Source organism: Peromyscus californicus, unplaced genomic scaffold, assembly GCF_007827085.1.
Source record: "Peromyscus californicus insignis strain IS unplaced genomic scaffold, ASM782708v3 Scaffold_17__1_contigs__length_78620276, whole genome shotgun sequence".
Classification (NCBI taxonomy): domain Eukaryota; kingdom Metazoa; phylum Chordata; class Mammalia; order Rodentia; family Cricetidae; genus Peromyscus; species Peromyscus californicus.
This window is the reverse complement of record NW_026294469.1, coordinates 67,091,292-67,099,500: the sequence shown is the minus strand read 5'-3', so window position 1 is coordinate 67,099,500 and position 8,209 is coordinate 67,091,292. Positions and strand designations below refer to the sequence as shown.

Below are 8,209 nucleotides of genomic sequence, written 5' to 3'. Positions count from 1 at the left end.
CAGCTACCCAAGAGCAAGTTAGATATTTCTTAGTGAGTAAGTCAGTGTCTTGATCCTCTCAACTTTCTAGGATATCCAAACTGCATGCCGGATCAGGCAATCCATCTCTCTGGAATTTTCAGTGAAATCTGTCAATGATAGAGCCCCTGTATTACTCTTCTAGGCACACCACACCAGTTCCTTAGGCCCATTGATAAAGCATAGTCCTCAGCCTTGGTTGACAGATGAAGCAGGGAGGTTGTTTTTGAAGTATCATGATATCCACTTCTCCATTTAGGGAGAACTATAACGTCACTCATTTTCTGATGTATTTCTCCCAGGACAGCTGTCATGAAAGTGTCAGTCTCTGCTGGCTGAGATATTTTTCTCCATTTCAAATATCCTATTGTTTTTTTCATGTTTATTGTTTACTTTATACCTCCTTGATAGCTTCTTTTGGAGGTCTTGTAAGAGATTTTGTTGCTGAGTTAGGAAGCCAGATGTGAGGCCGTCTATTATTCTGCCTCTTATTTTGATTTAAAGTCTTATGCTCCCCTGTGGAAAAAGAAGTAATAAAGACACAATAGTGGAAGAAAGAAGGAATATGGGAAGATGAATAGGAGTCTACTTCATTTGAGAATGAGAGACAGATATTGAATATAAACAATCAACACAAGGATCATGAGTGGCATTTAGATAGTCCATTAACACAATAATGCCTTATTAGATGACTGTACTTCTTAAAGGTACAACAAGCATTGGAACACAGTCTAAAACTGTGATTCCTTTCAATATGTTGTCTAATTCAGTGTAATCATCATCTTTCATGTATTAATTATAGCTTAGTTTTGTAATTAGAATGAAAGGAAGAGCTGACATCCTATCAGGCCAGATTTGATTAGCAATTTTGAGGCCGGATTTTTATCCAGGATGGTGTTTTCAATATCACATCCTCTAAGGACAAATGTAGAGGAACATGTTTTTTAGTTGCTGTGAGCAAACTGCACATCAGGCCTAGATACTCCAGATGAGAAGTGCTGTATAGAGGTAGAGGCAGTAGGTAGCCAGGAAGGTCAATTTCTAACATCTACTCCACTACCTGATAACTGTGGACCTAGGACAAGTCAAGGGACTTTCCTGGGCATCAATCACTCTTTCTTCAAAGTTAATTTAAAAACAACCACTTGACATACAGGTTTACACAGAGACTGCCATGGGATGATGAACGTAAAAGTACATGGTATAAACTTTGCTGAACAAGTGCATTGTCGGTCCCTATATAACCAGAAACATTGTTCTCTTCTGGACAAATAGATCTATCCTGACTCTGTTCAGTGTCCAGATGAGGCATTTTTAGGCATTGCAGACACCCAACCCACGGATTGGGCATGTGGCCTAGATGCACATGGGCATCACTCTGAAGGAGAAACTTTACAATCCCTATTAGGAGACAGATCAAATGTGGCAAGCCATCATTGAAAAGGTCAAAGTAAGTTCACCTTGATGACAAAGAAGAATTTTAACTCCCCATGTGTATGTCTCCATTTTAAAAGTACATGGAAAAATCCTTCAGAGACAAATTTACTTAAGCCACGCTCAAAGAGAGGAAAAACCTGTTTTCATCATATAATATCTTCTAAAGATTCACTTCCAACTGGGCCCAACATCACCTTCCTTCCATCAGGCTATGTAAAGTAGTGGAGGGATAATTTAAGCTTTAGAAAACCATGTTCCCATTTGTCTGACGTTGTGGCATCCCAGTGCTTTGTAGAGCCACATCAGGAAAGTGAGTCATCCAGAGCATAATAGAGAGAAGGCAAAGGCAGTGTTCACTTCTTTAAAATGGTTTTTGTTCCATTTTTCTCTCGACACAAACATAACAAGACAGCACGCAAAAAATCCAGGAGCCTGGGCTTCCCTTATCAAATGGCAATGTCAAGGTAAGCTCATGCTAAGGCCTGTTTACTCTGTCCTGATTTGATCATTTCAAATTGGAATTTGTTTTTCCTGAGGCCCATTTTACCCACCTTCTGTTTCCCAGCTCCTGCATCTTGGAGCTTATTTTTTCTCCCCCTTGTTTAAATTAGTAAACCTTATCAAAGACCATCTGTCTACTGGATTTCAACAGAGGTTAAGTTACATTAGACTGTAATTAATGTTTGAGTACATATTGACACCGATTTAATTATGAAAACTGAAAGTTAAATAAAAATACTCAGTTTAATCTCTCCTGAAATCAGCCTCCTGTGAGGTTTTCGGGTTGGGAAGGGGTAGGGAGTTTCTCTGACCTAAATCAGTGGGAGGAACTGAGATCTTATCCCCCCAAAAGACCAGTTTCAGTCTTTGCTTTTCAATATGACAGCTTTCTCATTCTCAAGGAAGAAACCATCATGGGTAGTTTTCTGTTTTCAAAGACATGAACTAGAGCTGAGATACTTACCAATCAGTTGCAAAGCCATCACTTACTCTTCCTTTCCTACCCACCACCCAAAAAATGTACATAGACACAATGGTACTTTTGGAACTCAATATTAGAATACCTAATAAAGTCAAGCCTGAGCCTTCTTTCTAGGCAAAAGGTAGTTTTCTTGTATAAATTAGATACCTTGACCACATTAGGAATTTACTCAAAAAGATACAGCATTTAGCTATGGTCCTGAATAGATGTTATTTACCCATTTAACCCAAGATTGCTTAATTCTTAATACAGAAACTAGTAAGATCATATGTGAGCACTGCAGTAGTAGCTGTAGATAAGGCCACACCACCACACAAAATAGGGACTCCCTTTTCTTTAGCAGGCACCAGTAGTTGAACATGAGCAAGAGTCTCACGTTTTACATAAAAAGGGGGAGTTCCTCATGCCAGGCTGCCTCTAGTTTTTGTTGAACCCAGGCTGTTGTTATTTGATGTCGATTAGATTCCAGGAAAAACCAAAGTTGCAACATGTGCATAGCATGGAAGGAGAGAGAGAGAGAGAGAGAGAGAGAGAGAGAGAGAGAGAGAGAGAGAGAGAGAGAGAGAGAGAGAGAGAAAGAGAGAGAGAAGAAGAAGGAGGAGGAGGAGGAGGAGGAGGAGGAGGAGGAGGAGGGGGAGGAGGAAGAGGAGAAGGAGGAGGATCTTTACCTTAAACTTAAGGTATTCAAAAATCCATAGACCCTCCACTCCTCCCTGGTGTCTTCTGTCTACCAGAGCCAGTTAAGATTGCCGCATCTTGACTTGTCTTCTAACGTATCTCCACCAGGCAGAGCTCATGCCTGTGGCTGGAATGAAGATGTATGGGAAGATGACTATCCTGTTTTTTATTATTTTTACCTACTTGGCCAGTAATTAGATGTGGGGCCTCACCTTATACATTTTTGGCAACAAGAGGAGTCTCTTTGATATTCCTATTAATGGGGTATCTTTGAAGTCGGGCCAAGGTTTGGTCAAGGAACACTTCATGTGAGAAGTCTAGAAGGTGAAAAAAGCTTTGCCTAGCTCCTCATCACTGTTGTCTGCCTATTCAGGACTGAGCCCTTTCTAAAGGGACTGCAATTTCCTGTGTGTGATAGGTATGCATACTTTCTCCTTGCAGTGTTTTACTAGGACCAGAGAGTTAGAAACTGTGATGTGTGCTCCGTAGCTGTGTGAGGCTCAGTGAAGTTAAGCTATGCTCCTACACTGAGACTTGGACGTCTATGAGATCTCTACCACTTTTATGGGTGGCATCCACAGGGTGCTGAGGGTAAGATTATATCTCATTATAGTTTTGATTTGCATTTCCCTTATTGCTGCTGATGCTGGGTACTTTTCACTTATTGAAAGTCCATTTCCATGAGCAGTGTCTACTGAGATCACTCGCCCATGCTCTGGGTGCTGCTCCAGCATTTTCACTGTCAGATTTGGAGCCCCACATGTATTGCAGACCTTCAGTTTTTGCCAGATGAAGAACTGTAAGGCTTTCTGCTTTATGGTGTAGGCTGTCTCTTCATTCTTTTGGTTATTTCCAATGCTGTGATGAAAACTTTTTAGTCTGATGGAGACTCACTTGTCTATTCTTCATTCTATTCCTTGTACTTTTAAAATCATGTACAAAATTAAAAAAAAAAAATGTTGTCTGTACCAATGCCTTGAAGTATTTCGCTTGCATTTTCTCCTAGTAATTCCATAGTTTTAAGTCCTACATTTAGGTCTTTGAGTTAGAGTTGAATTTTATACAAGGTAAGGTATGGGGTCAAGTTTCAGCCTTCTGTACATGGAAATCCAGCACGATTTGTAGAAGAGCTTCTCCTTTCCCAACATTTGCTTTTGCTTTTGCTTTTGCCACCTTTGTTGAAAATCAGTTGACTATAGATAAATGGTTGCTGTGTTGGTTTGAGCGAGAATGACCCCCATAGGCTCATGTATTTGAATGATTGGTTCCCTGTTGGTGGAACCGTTTGGGAAGGATTAGAAGGTGTGGCCTTGTTGGAGGAAGTGTGTCACTGGAAGTGGTCTGTGAGGTTCAAAGGCCCATGCCATTCCCACTTATCTCTCTTTCTCTCTGCCTCATGTTTGTGGATCAGATGCAAGCTCTCAGCTACTGCTTCAGTGCCCTGCCTGCTGCCATGCTTCACACCATGAAGTCCCAAATTAAATGTTTTACTTAATAAGTTGTTTTGCTCATAGTGTCTCTTCACAGCAATCGAACAGTAACTAAGACAATTTCTTTCTAGGATTTTTAGGTCCCCATGTCTATTTTTTATGTGAGCATCCTGCTAGTTTTTCACTATGACTCCATTATGTCTTGAAATCACATATTGTGTTGCCTAGAGTGTTGTTCTTTTCCTTCAAAACTACTTTTACTATTGGGTCTTTTGTGTATTCATATAAATTTTAGGTTTCTTTTTCTTCCATTCTGTGAGTATGCATTGGAATATTTACAGAGATTTCATCAAATATTCAAACTAAGGAGTAGTGTGGATGCATTAACAATATTTTATAGTCCATGAACATAGATCTTTTAATTATTTTGTCTTCCACTTCTTTCATTGCTATTTTGTAATTTTTATTATAGAGAGTTTTCATTGACTTGAAAGGGATGATTTGAAAGGCGCAACCCACACATACCCATAATCACTCCACAGTGTTTATGTCCACATGCAAAATGAAGGCTTCCATCTTGAGCCATGACTTGGTTTGAAAAAAAGGTTGATCTAGACATAGGGAGCTAATGGTATACCACAGGAGAGACCAAAGAATTTTAGGAGCAATAAGGAGGTTAGTAAATGATAAGGCAGAAAACCTGGTTATTTGGAAGACAAGATAAATACAAAATGGAGTGTATATTAAGAGGTGTCTGATGTCCATAGTTCTCTCTGAAGTTCCTAAAGACCAATAAATTACTAATTATTATCATTACATTCTAGTTGAATTTGTCCATCAAAGGTGGTGATAGGATTTTAAAATGTTATTCTTGAAGCATACTTGCATGTTATAAAGTTGAGTGGCCACCCTGGTAGGAATCTCTACCTGGTGTTCTAGATAGACTCTGCTACTTGATTTTCTTTCAGTGACCAAGCATACTGCTTCCTGAGGCTCATGCTCCTTTTAAATGGATTCCACCGTTATGGGACACACACACACACACACACACACACACACACACACACACACACACACACCTTTCTTTTCTGATAATTCTCTTCTGTTCCTCCTCCCCTCTATTTCTGAACTTCTCCTGCCAACTCACTGTTTTTTTCCTGCCCTACCTGACCCATCATTTGTCACACAGCCACCAGACCTGCATTCAGCCTAAGTCACCAGCCTATGGCTTCCTATTATACTAATTACTGTGTGTAGCAAAGATTATTTTTTTTCTTCCTGCCAGATTCTTCTCAACCTTATTATTGTTCTAAAGCCATAAAACTGAAAACTGCATTTTTATGACTCCAAATGACCTTCAGAATTCCAGACTCCTACTTGACTATAATATTTTGGGTCATTAATTTCAGAGAAGATATTCTGATGTATAATTTTATTAAGTTTCTGAGGATTTTAATACTGTGTTTCTAAATATGATGAACTTCCTTCCACCAAATTTTAATTAGGGAGCATATTAAATCCTCAATTAATGCTTGCAGTAATGCATTTTTAATATCCAATAACATTTGATCAGGGCCCTTCCACAGGGAGGGGATGATATTATGGCTCCTTGGTTCTCATTGACCAATAGAACAGGCCTGTCTTCCTTTTGCCATTCTGAACTATCAGTCAGGAACACAATTTCACTCTTATTATGGCCTTTCCCCTGGAGTGAGAGGCCATTGTTCTGCCTCTGAGTGGTGTGTGGGAGAGTAGTGTGAATTTTCTAAACATGGCAGACATAAGCATAGGAAGGAACTTTTAAATCTATATGCTTTGAAGATACCTCTTTCCAACTATAATCCATTTCTCCATATGTAAGAGTAACATACTTAGTGCAGATATCTGCAAACTTCTCCCATAATACTCCAGGTAGTACCTGTTTTAGTCTGTAGGAGCCATTTGTCTCTGTCACAGACTACTGGTTCTGTCCCTGGGAAAGCAACATAGGCAGTATGCAAATGGGCAAAGGGACTGTACTCCAATAAAACTTGATTCATGAATACTGAAGCTTTAAATTCATATAATTTTATATGTTGCAAAATACCATTCCTCATTCTTATCACTAGATACTGGTAGCACATGTCTACAATCCCAACATTTGGGAAGCAGAGGCAGGAGGATGACAAGTGTAAGGCCAGCCTCAGCCACATAGTAATAACCTACCTTAAAATCAAGAGCTGTTGATATATCTCATGGCAGAGTATTTACCTGGCATGTGCTAGGGCCTAGGTTTCATTTCCAGTGCTGAAAAAAAAAAAGAAAAGGAAAGAAAAAAATGCATATCACCCAAGGCCAGATGAATTCAGTGCAGAACTCTACCATGTCTGCAAAGGAGACTACATTGATACTTCTCATTCAATCATTCTTTTCTGACATTTTATTTCTTGAGATTATAATATTCTTAACTCATGCTTTTGGCAACGCACACAATTTTCCAACCTCGTGTGTGTCTGTTGCTTTTTTTTTTTTTTTTTTTTTTTTTTTTCCTATTTTGACAAAATTCCATGACTGAGGCCACTTCTAGAAGAAAGGCTTATTTGGGCTTCTGGTTCCTGAGGGATATGAGTCCACGATGGCAGAACAGAGTGAGGGTGAAAACAGGAAGGGGCAGGAGCGGGAACCTGAGGGGTCGCAATCTGAACTACAAGGGTGAAGCAGAGAGAGGTGGGAAGGGGGAGGGAAAGGGAGAGAGAGAACAAAAAATGATGAGTCTTCACTCTCAAATCCTTCCTCCACACGGCCTAAGGCTCTCTAGACAGCACCAGCAGCTGGGGGCCAGTCATTCAAATGCCTGAGAAACGTGGGATCTATTCCCACTAGGTCACCATGAGGGAAGTCGGAATTGATTTGGGAACCAGTTTCTTCAGTTAAAAGTGAAGGTCCAGTTAGATGACAGCTGAGTCCTTGTTCTAAGAATTTCTTCCCCATTGGTAACTTAATCAAGAGTTCTTTCTGGAGTCCACAAGGACCATATGTCCTTACTTTTCTCTTTCCTTGTAAAACACCTTACTTTCCCCTTCAGAAGAGTCATTAAAAGTATAGCGCATGCAACCAGACCATCTCAGGAGTACTGGTGGCTCATTCTCCAAAGCGTGGAAGATAGGGGCTCCATCCATTCTAAGTTAGCTACAATAAATAACTCTTTTCTCTTTGGAATATCTAAATCTTCATGCAGGAAAAGCTATCCCAGGAGAGCCAGTCACAAAAGAAAGAGGTCCACAGATTACGGAGACAAGTGACATAGCAGTAGGATGTTTCTTTGGCCCAAGTAGATGTTTGAAGGTGGAGGAAAAGGAGAGAGGGGAGTAGACTTGCCAAAAAAGCAACTAGTGTATAGTGTATAGTGTATAGTGTATAGTGTATAGTGTGTGTGTGTGTGCGTGCGTGTGTGCGTGCGTGCGTGCGTGTGTGTGTGTGTGTGTGTGTGTGTGTGTGTGTGTGTGTGTGTGTTAGTGGTGGAATCCAGGAAAAACAAATAACAATGTGATCTTGGGTAGCAGTGTGTGCATGGTCACTGAAAGAAAACCAAGTAGATGACTCTGTCTACCTCCCCACCAAAGAGACAAGGCTTGTTTTTCACCAAAGGTAGAAATCTATCAGGAGCTTCTTTGGTTCTCTGCTC

General features: G+C 40.2%; 1 protein-coding gene and 1 long non-coding RNA gene across 30 annotated transcripts in view; one reads left to right on the top strand and one right to left on the bottom strand.

Annotated features, from left to right (window-relative positions):
- The window catches only part of LOC128113003 (uncharacterized), a 202,537-nt gene that overhangs the window by 142,142 nt on the left and 52,186 nt on the right, over positions 1-8,209 (bottom strand). For 17 of the 29 annotated variants that reach the window (XR_008219269.1, XR_008219272.1, XR_008219281.1 and 14 more), the window contains one exon: positions 6,751-6,831. The exons of 6 other annotated variants lie outside the window; for them this stretch is intronic. This is a non-coding gene — a long non-coding RNA (uncharacterized LOC128113003). Of the gene's footprint in view, positions 1-3,227; positions 3,243-6,750; positions 6,832-8,209 lie in introns of those variants that run through there. 6 more of the 29 variants (XR_008219275.1, XR_008219273.1, XR_008219277.1 and 3 more) reach the window with 2 other exon arrangements.
- Positions 1,654-8,209, top strand: part of Slc14a2 (solute carrier family 14 member 2) — a 358,539-nt gene continuing 351,983 nt past the window's right edge. Inside the window, exon 1 of the mRNA XM_052742634.1 lies at positions 1,654-1,919. The gene's annotated coding sequence lies outside the window, so the exon portion shown is untranslated. The remainder of the gene's footprint in view (positions 1,920-8,209) is intronic.